A 24,034-nucleotide genomic window follows, 5' to 3' on the forward strand; every position below is an offset into this window, starting at 1 on the left:
AGTGATCTTTGACTTCTTAATGTTGTAAATCTCTAAGATGATATTAAAATAAACAATTTTTAAAATTTTTTAAATTCTATTTTTTATTTGTATCAAATATGAAAGATTTTAAAAATAAAATGTCTATGCATTAAACATGTACATACTAGGGACTGTGGAGCTGGCTCAGCAGTTAAGAGAACTTGTTTTTGCAGAAGAGCCAGGTTTGATTCCCAGTACACACACTGACAGCCCACAACTCTCTGTAACTCCAGCTTTAGGGCATCTAACACCCTCTTCTGGCCTCCTCAGACACCAGGAAAACATGTGGTACATTGACATGCACACAGGCAAAACATCCATACCTATAAAATTTTTAAAAAGACAACAACAAATGTACAAGCAAAGACGAGAATGATGTCAGTTTCATTGTTATGCATATCTGTCAAACCTAAAGTTCCATGTTTAAGAATTATTCCTGGAAAAAGACATATATGCATAATATGAATTTTCTGTGAAAATTCCATGTATCATCCACAAAGCATTGGTTATTAAATTCAAGTTTTTACACAAGACAGGAAAGCATTTACTAAGCTATATCTATAGCACCCAAGACCCCGAATCTCATTTTTATATTTCTGTACAATACAGCATTAGAAATACTTTCATGTCCTGTGCAATTAAAATAAAGGAACTATTTTAAAGCAAAAAAAAAAAAAAAAAAAAAAAAACAGGCAAAACTGTTCCTCTAGTTGTGATTAAAAACATTACAGATTTTTAATCCGTGCTATCAAATGAATCCGTGCTATCAAATGCACATAGTCCTATGGCCACCAATGCTTTTTTTTTCCTTTAGCAAATCGTAAATTTTACTTTTTCATACAGGGGTTATAAACACAAAGAGGCAGGATGTGGGGAAGGGGATGACACAGGAGCATAGGTGTCCAGGGGGAGTGTAGATATCTTCCATAACAGAGTGTCAGCTGCATGAAGGTTCAGGGGACAGATCATTTTGACTCCACCTATGATTCATTTGTCCTTATCTAAGTTGGTACTATCCACCAAGGCTACCTATCTACAAGGTCTATGACTACTAAGGCTGGTAAATTTCTACCAAAGCTGCCTGTTTACAATAGCTTATAACCATCTGTTTCAGTGTTTTTCCACAGAGACCCAAGACTTTGTGTTAGCAGGCGTGTATGTCAGGACTATTGCTGATTTTAGGCCTATGGCTGTTTTAGGCATTCAGTGTATAAGCAGGGCTGCCCCTGACATCTCCTCCCTTCTCCAAGTATAGAAGGACTGTGACAATTCTAATCTTGGGAAGGCAGGGATAGAGACCTGACCTCCAGTTATTAAAGGGGATAAAATAAACAAATTTTAATGTGTGGAAACATAGAGCAATATTGTAACAATTAACAAAGGCAAGATAGAAACCATTCCCACCCCAAAGATGGCCCATATTCACATGACTGCCCTCAAACATGATAGTGATAAAGCTATAGCTCTGCCTTTTCCAGCCATAGAAAAGATCATGCCTAGCCAAGTGTTGGTTACATTTCAGGATATAGTGTCATATGATTTAAGATTACCTGCGCATATAACTTTAATTCCTATTTTGGCTATGGAAATCTTGTCTGTGTTTGAAAATTGTGAACACCATAAATAGCAGTAGAACAACATGAAATAGTATTAAGCTTATATATGTTCATACAACAACTGAAAAGAACAGAACTCATTTACACAAGCATGCGTTGGCTATGCATGCTAACAAAGAGACAGATAGACACACATTTTAAATTAGATTTGTAAATCAGAATAGCCCTCAGTGATCTTAAAATTTTATTATCATATAAGAAACATTTTAAATCATGGTTGAATTATATATGTAGCACATTGGAGAAGTACAACTTTGACTTTTTATCATCATACAAAATCCATATTAATTTAAAATATGAGCCATGTTGCTTTCTTAATCTAAAACAAGGTCTCAATAATAAACACAGTGAAGTCTAAAAAGAGATTTCAATAATAAACACAGTTAATTAAGATCAAGAAGTTTTATAATTGCTTTGTTATAATTAAAATCTTTTTGTATAAGAGCAGAATGCAAAGAAATCAAAGATAACAGATAATTAAGAAGTAGAAGTGCAAGACTAGGCAGAGTGAGTCAAGTATAAAATATATTTGAATCATTTGTGACAGTGAGAATTTGGAAATCAAAAATAAAATTTGAAGAGTAATTGAGCATCCGCAGACAAGAGTCTTTAGTGCAAGCCATGGAAGAGCAGCAGGGAAGCCAGGAGAAATGAGAGAGGGGTATCCAAGAGGCCACATGGGCAAGCCAAGAGCTGGTGCTATGTGGAAAGAATGGACCTCAGTAGAATTTGGGATTAAATCACAAAGAATTAATCCATATATCTCAGGAGAAATTTTATTGAGACCAGGCAGGAAGAGAAAAAAATAATAGAGAATCATTTTCCATTACCACTATGAAAAGTATCAGTGAAGCCTGCACAGCAGTAAACTTCTTCATTATCTGTCAGATTTAGAGCATTATTGGTATGAGGCTTAACCAGTTTCCCTTTTCATCATAGTCTATTAGAGACTTAACCTTTCTATTTTCATAATTGCTTTTCTTTTAAAGTTATACCAGTATGGAAGTCAATGAATATTTAGATAATGTGATCTTCCATTTGCTACTAAATGGTCTTATTTTCCATAATTATTCATCTCCAAGATATTAGAATAATAGACAAAAATTATTTTTGAAGAATAACAGCAAACACTATTTCAAATACACATTTAAATGTCCATACACACAGTTGTAAAGATGTTAAAATACTTTAAATGTAAAATTTTTATGATGGAATGTTTACATTTGGAGATACAGCAAGCCTGATTACATAATTTTCAGATGTGTGTTTAGTTTGTATGATTTATAGGCTCATTTGGTACTTCTGATTTAAAAATTCAAGTTACAATTCAATGTATAGCTATAAAACATCTTTTGATTATTTTACATTTTATGCAGGAAGAAATTTGAAACATTATTTATCAATTCATAAATAACCTAATTCATGAACACAAAGTAAATTGTAGGATATCTAAATTTGAGATTTCAAACAAATTTTAACTGAATTATATATGTATAGATTGACTTCTTTTGGCAAAGTAATACAGTATGTTTTCTGGGCTACAGCTTCTCTAACTTGACTTTAGAAATGATAATTTAAACTTTGGTGTTTGTGTGTGTATGTGTGTGAATTTACCTAAAATGGTCTTAGAAGATTTAAATCCATCATAAATGACATATTTGGTGATGATTGTGGAATTAGTGAGGAACAAATATGATAGAGAAAGCAAGCATAATAACATTTCATAGTATTGAACTATTTTAAAGTACTAAATACGTTTATATATTTTATATGAAAATCATGGTTACAAATTAAATGTAAAGGCATCATGTGATTTCCTAACTAAAAATGAAAAGAAACAATAAAGTGCATATATTGAAACACAGCCTCAATGCAACAATCTCTGTATGCCAACACTCCTATATACCTTTGGAAGACACATCAAGACATTCTGATGTTTTAAATGTACATATATTGATACCCTTCTCACAAGTTTAAGAGAAATAAGTAGATTCATATTATAGATGTAGTTGGTGTTTCTGCAGAAGACTAATTTACTTCTGAAGTCATCTTTCTTGTAAGAGACAAATGCCACTCACAGAATGTTTTGAGGTTTACTTAGGGTTCAGAACTGAGAAGAGATGTTTTGATGAAGTGTCTTAGAACTTAAATGCACAATTGCAAGGTAATAAGCATAGTCCTACATCTAATAACCACTACATTTCTCTGGTGAAACAGAGGATTGAACTTTCTGATAAGAGTAGCCACTTGACAAAAGCAACCCTCTCTGCCAGGGAAAATTTTAATAGCTGCTGTCCCAAATGAATTGCATTCATTGTCTGAAATACATTGTCTAAATGAGGCAACAGTAATCAAGTACTTGTTGCCAGCGAGTCTCAGTGACCAGTCACTGCATATCTCCATTGAAAATTAAGTAGAATGCATGTCATCTCAGAAAACAGGGTATATGAAGAAAGATAGAAATCCTTAGTATTGATGTCAGTTTATGTTGCTGTTGCTCTGTTATTTGTTGAGAGCTAATTATGAATTTTACACTGTTTGTGCACTTAGCAAGTATAATTTTTTTGTTTGTTTGTTTCATATCATTTCTTTCTCTGGTCCCTACAGGATACAAAAGAATTATAAGCCTTAGTTATAATTAATTAATCTGCAGCTCTGTGCTCAGTTTTCATGAAAAGATTAACACTTCAATTAAAGTATTTCTTTAAGCATTGACTCCAAGGTCCAGCTCTTGTTTAATTCTATGGTGAGATATTCCACCAATATTTTCTCAAATTTCTAGATATTCTGAAACACTTTCTGTTCCAACAACATGACAACCTTATTTCTCTTCTTGAATATTTAAATTTTCTATTCTTCCTTTCTACAAAGAATGTCTCGTGGAACTTTGCATAATTAACTATGACTTATTTTCTAAAACAATGCTTATGAATCCCATTTTTATGTTTCTGACAATTTTCCACTACAGGATTTTGGCCTTCTCTAGCTCTGCAGACTTTTTTTTTTTTTTTTTGGAATATGATTGATTTGGTTTTAGTTTTTATTCTGTTTCTTTGTTTTTTTTTTTTTTTTCTGTTGTAACATTAAAACCTGAATTGTGGGATTCTATGTTATTAATTACTAACACCTGCAGGATATGATAGAATGTCAGAAATTTGGGGAATAAAAATGCAAGACATAATCCGTTGATTAACTGTGATATAAGTAAAATAAGTATGTTTCATAGAAAATAGTAAAGGAGTAAAGGAAGAAATTGAAAGGTAAGAAAACAGGAGCACTGAAATGAGCAGTATGTGATGGTTAGCTCATACTATCAATTTGACATAACTTAGAATCATCTGGAAGAGAGTTTCAATGAGGAATTTTCTACATTGTGTTAGTATTTTTACTGTATTAAGTTAGTTAATGTGAGGACTTAGCCCACTGAGTGTAGCACCATCATTCATTTGGCAAGGATTCCTGAATATTACATAAGAATTGAGAAATTGATCTGAGCACACGGAAAACAATAAGTGGACATGCATGCTTTCATGTCTTTCTTCATCTTATACGTACTAGCTTTTAAAAGTTGCTAATGTCTTAAAATGTCTTTGATGAACTGCAACATGGGATTGTGAACTAAACTAAAAAGCCCTCCCTGATGTTCATTTATGACATTTTATCACAGAAACCAAATAAAATTAAGATAATATTTGATAAAAATAGAATTAAAATACTATGATAGTTCAGTACTTTCATTTAATATACCATTTTGAGGACTGAGTGACACTTAATCTTCCTGTGTTAATGGTTATCAGAGTTATAAACCACAGGATAAAACAACTAAGATAGAAGCCATGCCTTTTTATTCCAGGATTTCTGTTTCAGATTCTGCTTAAGAATCAGGATCTTTGAAAAGATGTGAGTGTGAGTGTATTTCTGTATTCTGGATTGGTTTTATTTTTTTCTCCTGTTTACATTAAAGTGAAATTCAGATAACATTCCTTGTTTTATTCTACCATTGAGTAGCCTATATACTATTTTCAATGACATTGTGTACTGACTTCTGTCTAACTGAAAAACACTTGTCCACACAAAATAAAACTGCATGTGTAAACATGTACTACACATCCTTCTTTTTTATGCAAGCACAATTCTGCTTCCTTTCTTTTTGAACTTGCTCATGATGAATGTTTGGCTCTAGCAAAATGTGGATTTTCTCCTCTCCTGTGATTGTACGTAAAGTAGGGCCTTTGGGAAGTTATCAGGTTGTGAAACAAGAACTCCTGAGATAGAATCCACTGCCTTTATGAAACACCCTAGAGAACTAATTTGTTCTTTCTATGGTATGAGGATACTACAAAAGTTACCATTGATAAGACAGTAAATGGACCCAGTTCAGATACCAAATCAACCAGCTGTTTAGTTTTTACCTTCTTATATTAGAGACTTTTTAATACATAAATTTCTTTTGCTTATGAGCTAATATATTGTCATGTTTTAGCAGCACTAATAGTTTAAGATTACTGTAAAAATTTCATCCATAACAACTATATCATATATAATTATCATTCTTTACATTTAAGAATAGAGACTCAGTCACACTATGTTTGCATTATTCCTTGATGCTTTCAGGCTAATTTCATATTTTTATATTATAAATCAGTTATAAATTAGAGTTTATATTTAGAGATATGAAATTCACAGAAATCAATTAATTTAGGATAAATGTTTATGCCTAATCTAGGTTAAAAATGTTTAAATAATTGTAGGTTTTGTGTATATATATATATATATATATATATATATATATATATATATATATATCACACATACAGAGAGAGAATTCAAGTATATTCTAGTGTAAATGAAATTATTTTATGCTGGATTGTTTATTAATAGATTGGAGTCCTGTCTTGAGGCTAAAAGAAAAATAATTTACCAAGAGATGAAAGATTTTAGTAAAAAGAATTTTGCCCATCAATCTTCACTTTATATAGATACCAACCTAATGCTTAATCTCTGATAAGGATATTGAACATTTTCTGGCCTTTTTTTATTCCTCTGTTGAGAATTGTCTGTTTCCATCTGTAACCCATTTTAGAATAGTACTATTTGGGTGGGGATTTTTTTGGTATCTAATTTCTTAAGTACATTATATATTTTGAATATTATGCCTGTATTAGATATGGGTTGGTAAAAATTGTTTCTTATCATGTAGGCTGATTCTCTGTCATCAGTGTCCGTTACTTTATAAAAACTTGTAGTTTCATGAGTTCTGATTTACTATTGTTATATTACTACCATTGTCATTTGTGTTCTATTCAGAATGTTGTCTCTTGGGCCAATATTTTCAACAATTCTTTCAGCCCACTTTCTCTCATCTGCTTTTTTCTTGAGTTTCTAGGTCCATTTGTACTTAAGTTGTGTGCATGGTGATAAATACTGATCTATTTGCATTCTACTACATGTAGACATCCAGATAAATGAGCACCATTTGTTGAAGATGCTTTCTGTTTTCCAGTGTGATTCTTTATCAAAAATCAAGTGTCCATAAGTGTGAGGATTTATGTCTTGTCCCATTGATCAGTGTGCCAGTTTTTATTTTAATACCATAAGACACACTGTCAGACATTTTGTAGAGAGAGAGAGAGTCTGAATTGGAGGTATCCATGGGTCTCTCTCCTCAGAGATCTTGGAATCCTGAGGAAGGGCAGGAAGAATAATTGTAGGAGACAGAGGTGATGGAGGACAAGGGAAAAACATGGCCCATTGAATCAAATATGCACAGCTCACATGAGCTTATAGAGACTGAAATGGCAACCTTACGGCATGAGCGACCCTATAACAGGTCCTCTCTGGTAGGTTTACATTATTCTTTGATGCATTGAGACTAATTTCATGTTTTTATATTGTAAATCAGTTATTAATTAGGACAGCTTGGTGTTTGTGTGGGATTCCTAATAGGGGGAGCTAGTATGCCCTTGACTCTTTTGTCTCTTCTCAGTGCTCTTTTCCTTCTATAGGTTTCCCTTGTCCATGCTGTATGTAAATGGATTTGCTTTCTCTTATTATGCCTTATTTTATTCTGTTGGACTGTTTCTTGGAAGCCTCCTCTGTTTTGAAGAAGAAACATAGAAAGAGTTGAGGCCTGAATGAGCTTTTAGGAGACTATGGAGGAGAAAATGTGGTCAGCACATATTGTGTACAAGAATAATCTGTTTTCAATAAAAAAAAAAATAAGAAAACGAGAACAAAGAAACAATTTCTTTCTTTTTTTCTACCTTTGTATTTGCCTCTGTGCTTGAAACCCAGACAATGTTGAATGGATTCCATTCCATTTATATCAATAGACATTTTTAATTCATAAGTAAAGAGAAATTTAGTAGGACTGAAAGGCTCAAACATGAAAAATTGGAGAAATTTTCAAGGGAAAGATATGGATTTCTCAGCCTATGTTGAAAATCTTTCTAAAATCTCAGAGTTTTTTCTTCCTAATATTAACATCTTTTGTCATGCTTCCACCTTGAGTGTGGTTTGCTGGACCCAGTGATGGAGCTTCTAAAGAATAGGGCCAGACACCATTGCTTGGATTATCCTACCTGGGTTATCATATTTCTATTCTTTATCCCCTTTTGGTCTCACTCTCTGTATCAGCCTACCCCTGTCACTTCTCTCTTTTATAAAGAATAATACTCAGCTTGGTAACACAGCAACCATGATTTGAGTTTCTTTAAGGAGAAATCCATAAGAAGGAAGAACCAGGATAGCATCTGTTTAAATATTATTCAGCACATGACAGAGTGCCCAGTCCAATTCTTACAGGAGATGAATACTGAAAGGAACACCATTATTTAATTTTAAACAATATTCTTTCTGTGTTGAGTTTTAAGGTGACAACAGTCCTGTTGGAGAATTTCATTGTTTTCTGGAAGTTATGTCATAGGTCATGGCTAACTCAAATTTGAAGGATTGCAACTGTCTGTTAATGAACATTTTTATTTCTAATCTTAACTTTGGAACAAGCTGTTACATAGAAATAGATTGCTATATTGACTAGATCTGGACTTTCTTGGTATTTTCTCATGAAGTAAACAGAAAACCTTTGTGTAACAAAGTCACAGCTATGCAATGGATTATAAATTAAACATTATCTGCAGGGTATTTTTATTTTAGGTCATATGAAAAAATTTTAGAAACAATACATCAAATAATACTTAAAAGCTTAAACTCTGTATGAATTAATTTAGTGATTTGGACTATGTGATGGCACTTCACAGGAAACAATTGGAAGAGATAAAATCTATGATGAGTTAAAAATTAGATCCACTTTAAATTTGAAAATAAATTGTCAGATACTTTCATACATAAAAATTAACATGGGGATTGTTTTTTTATTAAGAAATCTTGCTTGATAATCATTTGTTCTATATGTGAACATAAGGCCTGTGAGCATTCTTTTCCCATGCAAGACATCAAGCAATGACATTTTGCTTATTTGTCCATGTTTCCTCTTTTTTCTATCCTTAGCACAAAGCCATCTACTGAGAACATGGCTCAACTGCATAATAATATCACGTAATTTAGGGGAAAAAAAGGGACTGATAACCATTTGAAAATTTCCCAGACTTTTAAAGTTACAGAAATCTCAAGGAATAAATGTATAGTTGTGACTAAGCCTTTCAGAAGACCTTAATTATGTTGAAATTTTCTAAGATCATCTTAAGCTCAATGATTTACAAGAAGAGCTTATAACCTATGAAAAAAAACATGTTATAGTAAAGTTCTGTTTTATTACAGAAAAAAATATGGCTGAATTTGGCAAAGATAAAAAAGAATGAACACAAGTATAAGCTTAGCTGTAGCTGAAACAACATGATTGACCCTTGTGCTCACACTCCTGCCCTTTGAGATGTCAAAGGGACATAGCATGACACCTCCCCACCTCATAAATAACAAGAGGCAATAAAAAATAATTACATTATCAGCATGAACCATATGCCATGGCCCAAAGCCCTTGGCATAAAATGACAATCTTACCACTCATGATGTTACAAGTCTCAGAGCCAGTCTCCCAAGATATAGTTAAGAGTTGTTTTGGAAGTTTTCTAGAGTGTTCTGGGTACCTCAGGGCAACTAGGTTAATATTGTGCTGAACTATCAAGTTGGCAGTTATGGGGAAACATGGAGTCACTCCTGGGAATGCATTTTATAGTAATTCTTTTGTTTGTGTCATAGAAGCAGGCATAGTTCACTGTATAGGATGTGTTTCAATTTTCAACTGATCAGAGAATGGTGTGACATAGGATCTTTGCTTAATTTTAAATGCATTAAAAATTATATTATGAAAATACATTTCCACATGGAGTTTATACTCAATGAATTCTCCAAAACCCTGGGAGTCAATTGATTGTCTTAGAACTTAATTCCATGCTTTCTTTGTCTTGTGAGAAGTTCAGATCATGAAAGTGTATAGGCTCTGTCTCATTAGACTGCTTTTACCTTGGTTGCCAGTTAAGAGCTTTACTGTCTCTCTTTTATTTCAGTATCTTCTATTCATACTCAACAAATTGTTAGAATACCTCAAAGAGTGTTATAAATCACATTTTTTCACTAAAGAACACTTTAATTTTTAAAAAAAAAAATGAGAAAAAGAAGTTTCTAAGGAACAGCTATGTGAAGAACATACAGAAAAGAGGATTGTCATATATGGACTTATCAGTCTACAAATGTTTTGAAACATCCTTGATGGTTAGGATACACTCTGAAGCTGTGAATTGCACTATATTATACTGAGGCCTACCAGTCCATAGAAGCACATGAGAGTAAATGTAGGGGGAAAAACATTGACATTGAAAGTTTTCTGACTAGAGGAAAGCTACTGATTTGTTTGAATTTTATATCCTTCCACTTTCATGAAGTTGTTTATGAACTCTAGGAGTTCTCTCATAAATTTTTTGGGTCATTTATGTATACTATTATATCATCTGCAAATCGTGATATCTTGACTACCTCCTTTTCAATTTGTATCACTTTAATTTCCTTTTGTTGCCTAATTGCTCTAGTGAGGAATTCGAGTACTGTATTGAATAAATAGGGGAAGAGTGGGCAGCCTTGTCTTGTCCCTGATTTTAGTGGGATTGCTTCAAGTTTGTTTCTCTCCATTTAGTTTGATGTTGGCCATTGGTTTGATGTATATTATTTTATTATAGTCAGGTATGGAACTTGAATTTCTGATCTCTTTAATACTTTTAACACACCCACCCACTCCTGCCTCCCTGCCTTGGCATTCCCCTACACTGGGGTACCGAGCTTTCACAGGATCAAGGGCCTCTCCTCCTGTTGATGCCCAACATGGCCAAACTCAAATCCAAGTGGATCAGGGACCTCCACATAAAATCAGATCCACTGAATATAATAGAAGAGAAAGTGGAAAAGAACCTTGAACACATTTGTACAAGGGAAAATTTCCTGAACAAAACACCAATGGCTCATGCTCTAAGATCAACAAATTGGACCTAATAAAATTGAAAAGCTTCTGTAGGCAAAGGATACTATAAAAAGGACAAAAAGGTAACCTTCAGATAGGAAAAATATCCTTACCAACCCTCCATCTGATAGCAGACTAATATCCAAAATGTATAAAGAACTCAAGAAGACAGACTTCAGAAAAACAAATAACCCAATTAAAAATGGGGCACAGAGCTAAACAAAAAACTCTCAACTGAGAACTGCTGGTGGGATTGCATGTTGGTACAACTGCTCTGAAAATAAGTTTGGCATTTCCTCAGAAAATAGGAAATAGCTCTACCTGAAGACCCAGATATACTACTCCTGGGCATATACCTAAAAGACGCTCAGTGTGTAACAAGGACATACTGTCCACTATGTTATTTATAATAGCCAGAAGCTGGACACAACCAACATGTCCCTCAAGAGAGGAATGGATACAGAAAATATGATACATTTACACAATGGAGTACTATTTAGCCATTATAAACAATGACTTCATAAAATTCTTAGGCAAATAGATGGAACTAGAAAATATCATCCTGAGTGAGGTAACACAATCACAACAGAACACACATAGTATGTTTACTGATAAGTGGATATTAGACAAAACAAAAACAAACAAAAAAAATACAAAACAAACAAAAAGCAAAGAACAAAAAAAAACAAAAGCTCAGAATACTGCTCCACCTAGTAATCCATCCAATCTGCAGACACCAAATCTATATCATATTGCTGATCCCAAGAAGTGCTTGCTGATAGGTGCTTGGTATAGCTGACCCCTAAGAGGCTCTTTCAGAGCCAGACCAATATACATACAGATGCAAGCAGCCAACCATAGGACTAAGTGTGGAGACTCTATTGGAGGAGTTAGGGGAAGTACTGAAGGAGCTGAAAAGTTTAGCAACCCCACAGAAAGAACAACAATATCAACCAAAGAGATCCTCAAAAGCTCCCAGGAACTAAATCACCAACTGAAGAGTACCCATAGCTCCAGCTGCATATGTAGCAGAGTGTTACTTATCTGGCATCAATGTGAGAGGAGTCTTTTGCTCCTGTGGAAACTTGTTGCCCAAGTGTAGGGGAATATTAGGGTGCTGAGCTGGGAGAGTGTGTGGGTGGGTAGGTGGGTGAACTCCCTCATAGAAGCAGAGGGAAGGGGAATGGGATAGGGGTTTGCAGAGGGGAATCCAGGAAGGGGGATAATATTTGAAATGTAAATAAAATAAACAATACAGTGTATAAAAAATAAATGCTATCGCTTTTTCCCAGCTAATCTCGTGCTCAACAAAGACCAGTTTTTTTATTATTATTAGTTTCATAGCAATTCAATTATTTATTCCAGGTTCCCTCTTGACCATCCCATGAATCAGCATTCTATGGTCTTAGCCCCTTGACTTTGAGGAAGACTCTCAAGCTCAAACACAGACAATAAGATTGCTGAGTGGTATCCTGCTCTAGAATTACCACTCTGACCATACCTGGACCTAAATTCCCTCTGTCGTAGGCTGACCTGGAACTCTGGAATATGCCTGCATTTGTATATACCTTTCTTTGTATCTTGCTGACAATGTGGCTCATAGTATAGATGCTTCTGTTCATTTAGATCTGTGAATTTCCTTATAGAGTTCACATTGTATCCTTATAGTTTTGAATAGTTGAGCAATTATATATTTTCAAATTCATGTTTTTATAGTTATTTTCCACATCCTTATGGATAGTCCTGAAGGTCTTTACTTTTCCATAGACGTTTACCATAAAGTTTACATAGACACACCCTCAACTCCTGCACACATGCTATTTGTAATTATCATTGAGTCTTTGACATTAACATGGAGGACATTTCTCAGAGGAACCTGAAAATACATAAATTAGTACACAAACAAACTTTATGCCTACAGCAGCCATCACCACTTCTAGAGTCTTATGCCTCGTGACATTGTCTCAGGGACAGGAACTATGTCATTCCACCCTTTCAAAAGCAATGCCAGGCTCAGCAAGTGATTAATGTATATATCTATTATATATACTTTATATACATGTATAACAAGAATAACACTAAAATTACTACGGTAAAAAGCAGTCATAAGTAAAAAGTATTTATGATGCCCTGATATATAAGAATTTTTACCCAACAATTATATTTAACTTACTCACTATAATTTGCAGATTTAAGGATTCTGAAAGCCAGGCTGTGGTGGCACACGCCTTTAATCCCAGCACTTGGGAGGCAGAGGCAGGCAGATTTCTGAGTTTGAGGCCAGCCTGGTCTACAGAGTGAGTTCCAGGACAGCCAGGCCTACACAGAGAAACCCTGTTTCGAAAAACCAAAAAAAAAAAAAAAAAAAAAAAAAAAAAGGATTCTGAAAATACTTGTTTTAAGAATCCAGGAATACAAGCAAATACTCTCAGGATAGGAGTACAAAATGTCTATACAACTCATGTGATTCCTCAAAGCAAATGTTTGACAATTAAGAAGATCATGTGTATTTCAGTGTATGTGTGTGTGTGTGTGTGTGTGTGAGAGAGAGAGAGAGAGAGAGAGAGAGAGAGAGAGAGAGAGAGAAATAGTTAGGGTAAAAAAGAATATGAATATATACTGTAAGGTAGATGTATAAATATTTGTATTTGTATGTATATGTCTACTGTCTATTTGTGTATAGGTATAAATATTTTTGTGTGTATGTATATATGTATTGTATAAGTATATGTGTATTTCTTTTTACTAAATCACAATATCAAAGCTCTTAATGCTTTCCAGAATCATTTTCATTATTTAATCTATGAGTTTTTCAATATGAGACATTAAATTTTATTATATGTATTTGTCAGTGAGTAAGAGACAAAGACAGAGAAAGATCGAGACAGGAAGAGCCACAAAGAGAGGGAAACAGTGCCACAGAGTGACAGAGAGACATAAAAAGAAAGTGTTAACTCTAGAAGGGTCACCATGCTCCGTGTTTACCAGACCATTTTTGTGACACAGAATGTTACTTCTAATTCTAAATCAAAATGATCTGGGTGGTGGGGAGAATGGGGTAAGGGGATAAAATCTGAAATGTAAATATAATATCCAATAAAAATGAAAATAAAGAAAAAATATTTAAAAGTTAGAGTTATTATAGATGCAATGATTTCTCACTCTTTTCTGGTGTAAAAGTTATATTCCAACATACTTATTACATGATGAAGTCATAAAAAATGATCTTCCATTGTGCAAAGTTTTTGCAGAGGAGATATAGGCATTTTTCCATTTGAAATGTCTTGACTTTACAGATAAATTAGTAATGCTAGTGTGTGAGTGTGAGTGTGTGTGTGTGTGTGTGTGTGTGAATTAACATATCTGTCATTTTATTAAGTGGCTTGAATATTAATGTGCTCCCAAGATGTAAGACAAATCTCTGAAGTATTCTTCTGACATTTCAGGTTGGGTATGACAGGCAATCTGACTTAATCTGTCAAGTTTTACATGGTCAAACATGAAAAATAGACTCGTTAAATGTTTGAATTGGCTAAAGGTGCTAGGTTTTTTTATCAGCATATATATTTACCTATTTGCAAGTGTTAGCAGATATTTAATTGAGTAGAATAAATATTATCTTTTTAGGTACATTTGTATAAAAAAATCGTCATAGACATGTTAGGCTTTAGAGGTCCCATGGCCCAGGAGCAAACTCATTCTAGTTTCTCCTCATTTTCCATTGGGAAATACAAGTGCTTTTGTTAGAGAACATTCTGAGGCAAATACAGACACAATTCAGAGTCTGCAAAGAGAGAAAAAAAAATGACAAATTGTGGAAATTTTCCTGATAGTCTTAGTGGTATGCAAAACCAAGATTGGCTTACCACATATCCTGAACCAAACCTAAATAAGAATTTTCTTTAATATGCAAAACCTAGATAAGTTCTTGTAGATTGTCTCTTTGTTCTACATTTATCTTCTTAGCTCCCATAATTTGCTAATCAGCATCTATTGTTCTGGGGCATGGTAGGATTGGAATTTCAGCATGGAATTTATTACTAATATGTTGCAGTTGGAAGATCTTAATAAGCTCTGTATTAATAGTTTTCTGTCACCTATGTATTAGTTATTACTAATGGAATAAAGTCAGAGAGCTAATAATGATTTAAGAGAATCTTTTATCTTCATTATACATTTTAAGAAAAGCAGAACAATAGAGCATGAAAAAGGTTAGCAGATATCTTTTATTGCAGAATATTTTTATAATTATCTTACTCTCTCATTAGTTATTACTGTTTTCACCTTATTATAAATTAAACTCGATCACTATATGCAATTAAGAAATTTATAGCATATACAGATTTCACTGCTATTGGTGTGTTCAAACATCAGTATCTTAGTACATACCACTTGCACTTAAGGAGATCCGCCTCATTGAGTGTTCAAGCAAGAATGTAACAGAGGTCACTAATCTATGGAATTTATTGGACAATTTTTCATCATCGAAACCTTAGTATGTAACTTCCCGAGAAATGCAGTTTTGCAGAAACTGGTCTTGATATCATACAAAAAACTTTCAGAGTCACAGTTACACACTCTCTCCTTTGCATTTGAAATTATATTTGATTTATAGGGAAGTGAAACAGGTGAGCTCCCAATACCAATCTCTTTGACACCCCTGTAGATTCACAGCTTGTGTCAAAACTAGCCAAGTTAAACTTTATGTATTAAGAAGCTGGATGACCAGGCTAACTTTGCCTAGTATATATTTCAGTCTCGTAAAATAAAAACCACTTATTTGATATCAACTTGAAGATGATGTCTTATCTCCACATTCTAACTTAGAAATAGTCAACCAATTGACTTCAAGAAAAAACCTAGATATCTATAAAATAATCTACAATGATTGCACAATGGAAAGTTGTTTATGCTTCCTTTGATTTCTATAGAATATGTACAGATTCCCCTGTCTTAACATCAATTCAACATGGTCATCATTATACATTACAGAACTCAGCTGTTTAAAATAGATTTCAAAGGGTAACATAAAGATTTTAGCTCAGTGATGTTAGTGATTTTTTCTTCCTGGAGACTATTCTCATGTTTCATACTATGCTGTCATCTAAATCTTCTTATACTCATGAAAAAAATTCATCAGATGGAGCTCTGTGTTAAACTCAGATGATTAACAACTTTACTACTATTTGGTAGTTTTTGCTTCCTATGTCATGAAATATATTTTGTATTACACAGATAAGTAACTTGATATTTTCAGAAAACATTTTTTTCTATGCCAAATTAAATGTCTACATCAACCTAATATTTTTTTTGAAAAATATGATTTACCTAAAATATTTTTGGAAATAAGAAAAATGTCTGTGTCAAAATCTAGAAGTTAGATATTTGGTGCTAGAAGACAGAGTAAAGGCTTAAGATAATTACTTATTTTAATATTAAATTTTAGTAAGAATGAAGGAGTTGTGAAATATGTAAACAGAAAAGGCTATGATGGAGATTTATCAATCACAGAACCACAACCCAAAATGAAAATTTTGATCATTAAATATGGACAGGCATATATATACATAAACATGAATTAGATGAAAAGGTTGAGAATATTCCAAAAATATAAAGTGTAAAAATACAGGACTGAAAATTTTAACAAAATATTTAGACATTCGATGGTCACTTTCAGAACATATTGCACTTAATATTAAAATGAGATAATAAGAAAGTAGATAAATATTTTCTAGAAAAAAAGTAGGGTTGAAGATATATCCTCTGTTAACTTTAACATTTTTCCTTTTCTCTATTTATTCTCTATTATATATACTAGCACATTAATAATATGCTTTCCTCAGATCCAATTAAAATATAATTTTTTAAAAACCAATCATTTTATGTACTTTCTGCCCTTATCTATAATCCTGCTCAGGAGTATATATAACACATAGATATGTTAAATGTTAATCAGCTAATTGGATTAATTACCTGATGGTTAATTGCTGGTATGTTTGTATGTGAAGAGAACTAAAACAATTTTTATGTTTCTCACTGCCACAAAACTCATGATACAATATTTAGAATTCTCTCTCAAAACTAACAATTAAGTTTTCATTTAGTTATTATAAATTCTATAATATATTTTCTTAAGGGTTAATAGAGTATATACTTTATAATTAAAGTAAGCCTGGCAATTTCCAAGAGGAGACACTTACCAGATAACATATTTAGTGTGAAACTTAAAAAAAAGTATAAATCTTCAAAGCTATTAGTGTAATTCCTTAAATTGACAGAGCACTACTAGCTGCCTTGAAATTCTATTAAGATAACCTTTCACTAATGAGTATAAGAGGAAGGTGTATAAACACGGGTGTTTGTAAATTTCATGAAATGTTGCTTATAGCTTTAAGGCACAAGTTATGAGTAGGTGGAAAGCAAGAAAATATTATAATAAAATCTGTGTTCAATTCCTTGGCATGCCATAACTAACACTTTGACATCAACAAATAAAGTTGTCTTCTACAAAGTGCAGGCTGGAGAACTGCACAATGAGGCTTAGCCAAAAAAGTTAGTTTTAAATTAGTTTATGACTTTGTCTTGGGTCACATTTATAGTTATTCTTGGTCTCTTGTAGACTCAAAGCTTTATGTTGGGCATGTTTATGTATTGTAAAATTGTGGGCCTTTTCTCTTTTTTGGCTATTATTTGTCAAAATTATTAGTTAACCTATAAAAAGTAGAGAAAACTTATCACAATTTGTGTTGTGTGGTTTTTCTTAATTGTTTAAATTTTAGTTAAAGGATTTAAAGAGATATTAGTGCATCATGGCACATTTCCGATTGGATGGTATCTTAGTGTTCTAGCAGTGGGGATCAAATATTACATGTTTTAAAAGTTTTCAGCATACATTTACTTAGAGTCTGAACATACCAATTTTTTTTTAATTAAAGAAATATGTTATTTTAGTTTGGGGCTGAAATTATGAATTGTTTATTCTTTAAGAATGTCTTGATCTCTCTTAATTCTCCATTGGGAAACCCTTGATCAGATCAGTGGTTAGCTGTGAGCTGAAAGGATTTGTGGCCCCATGTGGCGAGCAACAATACCAACCAACCAGAGCTCCCCAGGGTCTAAACCACCAGCCTGGGAGCACATAGGGTGGGATCCATGACTCCATCTGTACATTTAGGGGAGAGTGGCCTTGTTGGGCATAAGTGGGAAAGGAGATCCTTGGCCCCATGAAGGCTGAACACTGAGAGGGGGGGAATTCGTGGTTGGGAAAGTGTGAGTGGGGGAGTATGTGGGGGCAATCCTCATAGAAGCATGAGGAGAGGGGATGGGATAGGAGGTTCCTGGGTGGTGGGGGAAATGAGGTAAGGGGATAAAATCTGAAATGTAAATATAATATCCAATAAAAAAATAAGACTGTCTTGATCTGTCCTTGTTCATAGATCACTAATTCCTTTTTCATTTTCTTTCTTTCTTTCTTTCTTTCTTTCTTTCTTTCTTTCTTTCTTTCTTTCTTCTTTTCTTGTCCACTAATTTTTAATTATTATTTATTAATTATTTCTACAATTAAGGTCAATCTTCAACCTTAATCATCCATTCAAGTCATACCTTACCCCCAGTTTGGTTTATTCTGATAAGTACTAAGATTTTATCAAGGTAGAATTTCAGCTATGTTTTCTTAATACTACATTTTCACCAAGTTGTAAGAATGCATATTCAGGACAATGTATATTCTTCAATGACATTGCTGAACAGGCTAAGTTAAAATAGACATAAAAGTAAAATAATACCATTTTTACACTTCCAAAAATCAATTTAGAATGTATCAAAAATTCAAATATATTAACTTAAGCCACAAAAATCTTATAAGAAAATGTAAGAGAAGAGTTCTTTGATTTAAATAGTGCAGTGACTTTTTGACTTGAAAACTATTTCACAGGAGAGCAAAATAGAAATAATAAAGGAATGTTATCACTAAAACTGTTTCTGTACAGCAAATGGGACAATCAGCATAATGGAAAGGTTAATGCAATCTTAACTCTCTTCATGTTGATGCATTCAGATTTCAGATATGTTAAAATGTAAATAATATGCCTCTTAGATGTGAAGAAAACAATCCCTGATTCTCCCAGGTGCAACTCTGTCTGTAATGAGGCATCTGTGAATTCTCTAGGAGCCTCAAAGCCTGTTCTAGCTCTGCTTTAATCAGATACAAATCCAAAGAGGCTACAGTGTGGGATATGACCATCTTAGATGAGTTTCTGACAGTGAAAATCTTCTCCAAATACCTTCCAAGAAAAACTTGTCTTCTTGGGTTTTCAATATTTCAGGTCTTGCAATCATGGGATAGTTTCTTTGATATATCAATGGCATGAACATGAAAAAATACTGGTATATTTTACCTACTAAAATTTTATTAAAAATCAAGAACTGAGAGAAGTTGGAAAGCAGACAAGCCATAGTGTGGCCATTTATTTAAATAATTTCCTCATGTAAAATATTATTTTCCTTGGAGGAGCCCAGAAGATCATGAGTGAATCCCAGATAAAATATTCTTTCCATCATTAATTTAATTAATTATTAATTTATCTGGATGCATGTATGCAGATCCATGAACTAAAATGTGGAGGTCAGAAGACAACGTCCCAAAGTTGTTTACTTCCTTCTACTAGTTCATTTCAGGGATCCAAGTAAGAATATCTTGTTCCCTTACCCACTGAGACAGCCCACATAACCTTCATTAACTTGTTAACTGATGCATAATAATAGGTATTAAAGCTGTTTAAATGACATGGAAGAGAACTAAAAGATTTCTATCATTAGGTGATTTTAGACATGTCTTTAACACCTTTTGTCCTATTGTTTTTAAAAATATTGTTCTATATTTTTGTGACACATGAGCCAATCATTAAAGTTTAAAATCTCGGTCTTTTGAATAATGTTTTTACAGCCCTTCTACGGTATGTGAGCCATGCCTCCTATTAACATAAGGTTTACTCAATGTTAATAACAGGTATCATGTAAAAAAAAAAGCAAACAAAAAAATTATATTCCTACAAAGCACACATAGTCACAAGATTTAAATTTTATTTAAAAAGGCATAAAATATGAATTTCTGAAGGATTAAAATAAATACAGAAAGAGCAGAAAATCATGGGATTTGACTTGGAAACTTTCTTAGAAAGTAAATGACCCACAAAAAATAGAGAGAAACCAGCAATCAAGCAATAAAAGATCAATAAAGCACAATAATTTGATTATTTGGGGGCAAAGTAGAAAGTGCATACATGTGTGAGTAAGAGAGAATTTTTGAAATAGGCCGAAACTAATAATAATAACAGGGCCCTTTCCCTAACCTAAATAGTTAAAAGTGCCTGCCAGCAGGTTTGGGCCCATCTAATTAGTTACAGAAGAGGGGGAGTTACAAGACAAAAGCCTGTTAAGAACATCCCAGAAACTGACTGGCCAAGGGAGGAACTACACCCTGCCCCCATGGTACGGCCTGCTAGTGTTCAAAAAAGTAAAACAATCAATCCTGTGCACCCATGCGAAAGTTCACTTTTTCCCCACCTCGCCCATATATAAGCGCTAGATCCCTGAGCCAAGAGGTCAGTCCCTCTATCCCCTATGTGAGACATGGGGATGTGGGCTGGCCCAGAGCTCTGATTTAATAAACTACCTCATGTACTTTACAGCAAGACGGTCTCTCGTGTGTCCTTTGGGTGTGTGCTATCCTGTGACTCTAGTGGACCTCCCTTCTGGGGAGTCCCGGACCTTTCGTGAGGAGGGTATATAATAAAAACTACCATTTAGTGAAAAAGACAAATCAAATGCACTGTTACTTGTTCTTAAACAGCAAAGGAACATTATTAAGAAAATTGAATAGGAATCATAAATGATATATCTCTGCTTTCTTGTTTGTATGAAAAAGTTAAACAGGTCATTGCCCATGTCTAGGAGGACAGGGATATACAGCTTCTGTCATGTTCCTGTATTTTTCTTATGTGATCTACTTTCTGTGTTCTTTCTGTTGTATTTTTTTTTTTCATTTTACATTTAAATTTTGATAACCTACAGGACTCAATAGTAATCACTGTTCTTTATGTAATTTCCTATGCCAATCCTATTTTTAACTTAACATATTATTTATTATTGACTCTTAAATCTGTGTCTCTCTTAATGCAATATTTAATATCTTTTAAAAATATAATTCTGAGAAGTTTGCTATGTTTCTAACACTCTATCTTTCATATAAAATATTTAGAGCAAAACACATAAGAACTTCCAGGATAATAGTGGACATATATAATTAAGGGTAAAGAAAGGATCAGGGCATCCCTCCTATTGTGCTAAGTTGCTCCCCGAATTACAAACGAATGACCAACAATTGCACATATAGTCACATTCTTCCATGCACAGACTCTCCATCTACCCAGGTACCCACTTTGTCTACTGCAAACACTGATGGAAATATTCCAACCATTAAATGCCTATCTGAAGCAGTTAGTCTATTGCTGCTATGGTATGGTCACCTCAACTTCTCCACTCCACAATTTTGTCTTTACCAGTAAATTTTACACAAAAATATCACTGGGAATTTCAGAGTAAAGTCAGGTTGATAACAAGCAATCACAGTCAACAAATTTGAGCAGAGATAACATGAGAGGACATGCATAAAATGTGACCAGAAAGCCTATACACAAACAATACCAGTCCCTACCACATGTGTGTGCTGTGAATTTTAAAGAGCTGTGCTGTAGAAGCCAGCACTCTGCTGTTGGGGGCCGACTTTTAGCAGAAAGCGGCTATCAGCTTTGCAGCCATCTTGAGCCATATACCCTGACATGAGACTTGGATTGCAATAGCCTACAACACCTGAGCACACTTCGATAATCTTGGTTTAGATACCTTGAGATTAAAGGTGTGTGAGATTAAAGGTGTGTGACTTAAGAGTATGACTTAGAAGTATAGAGATCAGAGTTAGAGACAAGACCTAAGGGCATGATTAAAGGTGTAACTTAGAGGTGTGGCTTAGAAGTAAGACATATAAAAGGCAGAGACAGAAGAGATCAGAAGACAGACTATATAGAGAGAATCAGAGACATAGCAGACAGAGGAGACACAGCAGGAGACACTTAGAGAAAGAGAGACTGAAGAATAAACGGGATTGAATCACACCTTGTCTGGTCTCCATTCTTTGAGTCTGCCCTCACCCTCGCTCTTGCTGAACCCCGACCCACGGACCGAGCAGCAGCTTGGGACGGGATACAGTGGCTGCCCAAACGTGGGTTGGCCTGGGCCTCAACATTTTGCCTGGGCTGCAACATTTATTTTGGCTGCCCCAATGTGGGGCTAGTGTGGACCCCAACATTATTTTGGTGCCCGAACAGGGACTTGAGCTTCGGCCTCAACACTCTGCTACCACACAAGATTAGTCAGGTCGTGGGCCTTCCATACCTTTTCACAGACTGAATCATAGAAAGCCCTGTCTGAAAATTCTGATGTTTCACTCATTAGGGACATAACTAAAACACACTAGGAGGGGAGATGTGGGGCAATATGAAAAGGGGCCTTGTAAAATATTATCTCTTTTTAGAGAAAACCTGCTCATCTTGAAAGGAATATTGACTTCACATGTCCAAACTGATGAGATCATTAGTTCTCTCTATACTGTGGAGACTGATACAAATGGTAATCTTGGAGAGGGAGGAACAATATTGTTCTGGTCAGTTTTTGTCATCTTAAAACAAGCTAGAATCACTTGGGAGAAGAAAATCTCAACTGACAAATTCCCTCCATCAAGCATGGCTGATGATTGATGTGGAAGGACCCATCTCACTGTTGTTGATGCCATTGCTGGACCTGTGGCCTGGCACCTACAGCAAGGCAAGCTGAGGCCATGGAGAGCAATTCAGTAAGCAGTATTCAGACATGCTTCCTGAATCCTCTCCTGAGCAAGTTGCTGCTATGACTTCCTTCAATGATAGACTATGATTAGGATATGTATGTTAAGTATGTAAACCAAGTTTGTTTTGATCATGATGTTTAAAGGAGCAAAAGAAAATGAACTAAGCCATCTTCCAAATGTTTGTGTCTGGGGAGGAAGGAACTATTGAGTACATTTTTTTTTTTTTTTGTACAATCAAATTTTATTCAAATTGTGAGTGACCTATTCTGTACAGTGAACATCATATGAAATGTGTTTTTAGAGTGATAATGTGTTCTAAAATCTGTCTAACAATATGTAAGTTCTCCCTTGGCAAAATCAAGAACAATGACTGGTACATTCCTGCTGTTAATGGTGGGAATATTACTTAAAATAGGAGCTCAAGTGAGTAGGAGTTGAGTTCTAACACTTTTATTATGTCATTAATTTTAGAAAATCAAACAATGATCTACTTAAGAGACAGTATAGGTAAACAAAAGAAGAAACGAAACTTCTGTCTTTATGCAGGTGTCTATCATGAGGATAGAAATACATCTTTGATGAGCCTCTTTTTTGTTTTTATTGATTATTTTATTTATTTACATTTCAAATGCTATCCCCCTTTGCTGTTTCCCCTCCACGAGCCCCCAATCCCCTCCTCCCTACGCTTACCTCTATGAAGGTGCTACCCCACTCGCCCAACCACTCCTGCCTCAGTAACATAGCACTCCCTATCCTGGGTCATCAAGCTTCCAGAGGACCAAGAAGCTCCCCTCCCAGTAATGCCAGACAAGACAATTCTGTGCTACATATCCAGCTAGAGTCATGAGTACCTCCTGTGTACTCTTTGTTTGGTGTTTTAGTCCCTGGGAACTTTGGGAGTTCTGGTTGGTTGATATTGTTGTTCTTCCTATAAGGTTGCAGCTCCTACAATCCTTCAGCTCCTACAATCTTTGCCCTAACGTCCACATTGGGGTTCCAGTGCTCAGTCCAATGTTTGTCTGTTAA

The sequence above is a fragment of the Arvicanthis niloticus genome, chromosome 2, assembly GCF_011762505.2.
Source record: "Arvicanthis niloticus isolate mArvNil1 chromosome 2, mArvNil1.pat.X, whole genome shotgun sequence".
NCBI lineage: Eukaryota > Metazoa > Chordata > Mammalia > Rodentia > Muridae > Arvicanthis > Arvicanthis niloticus.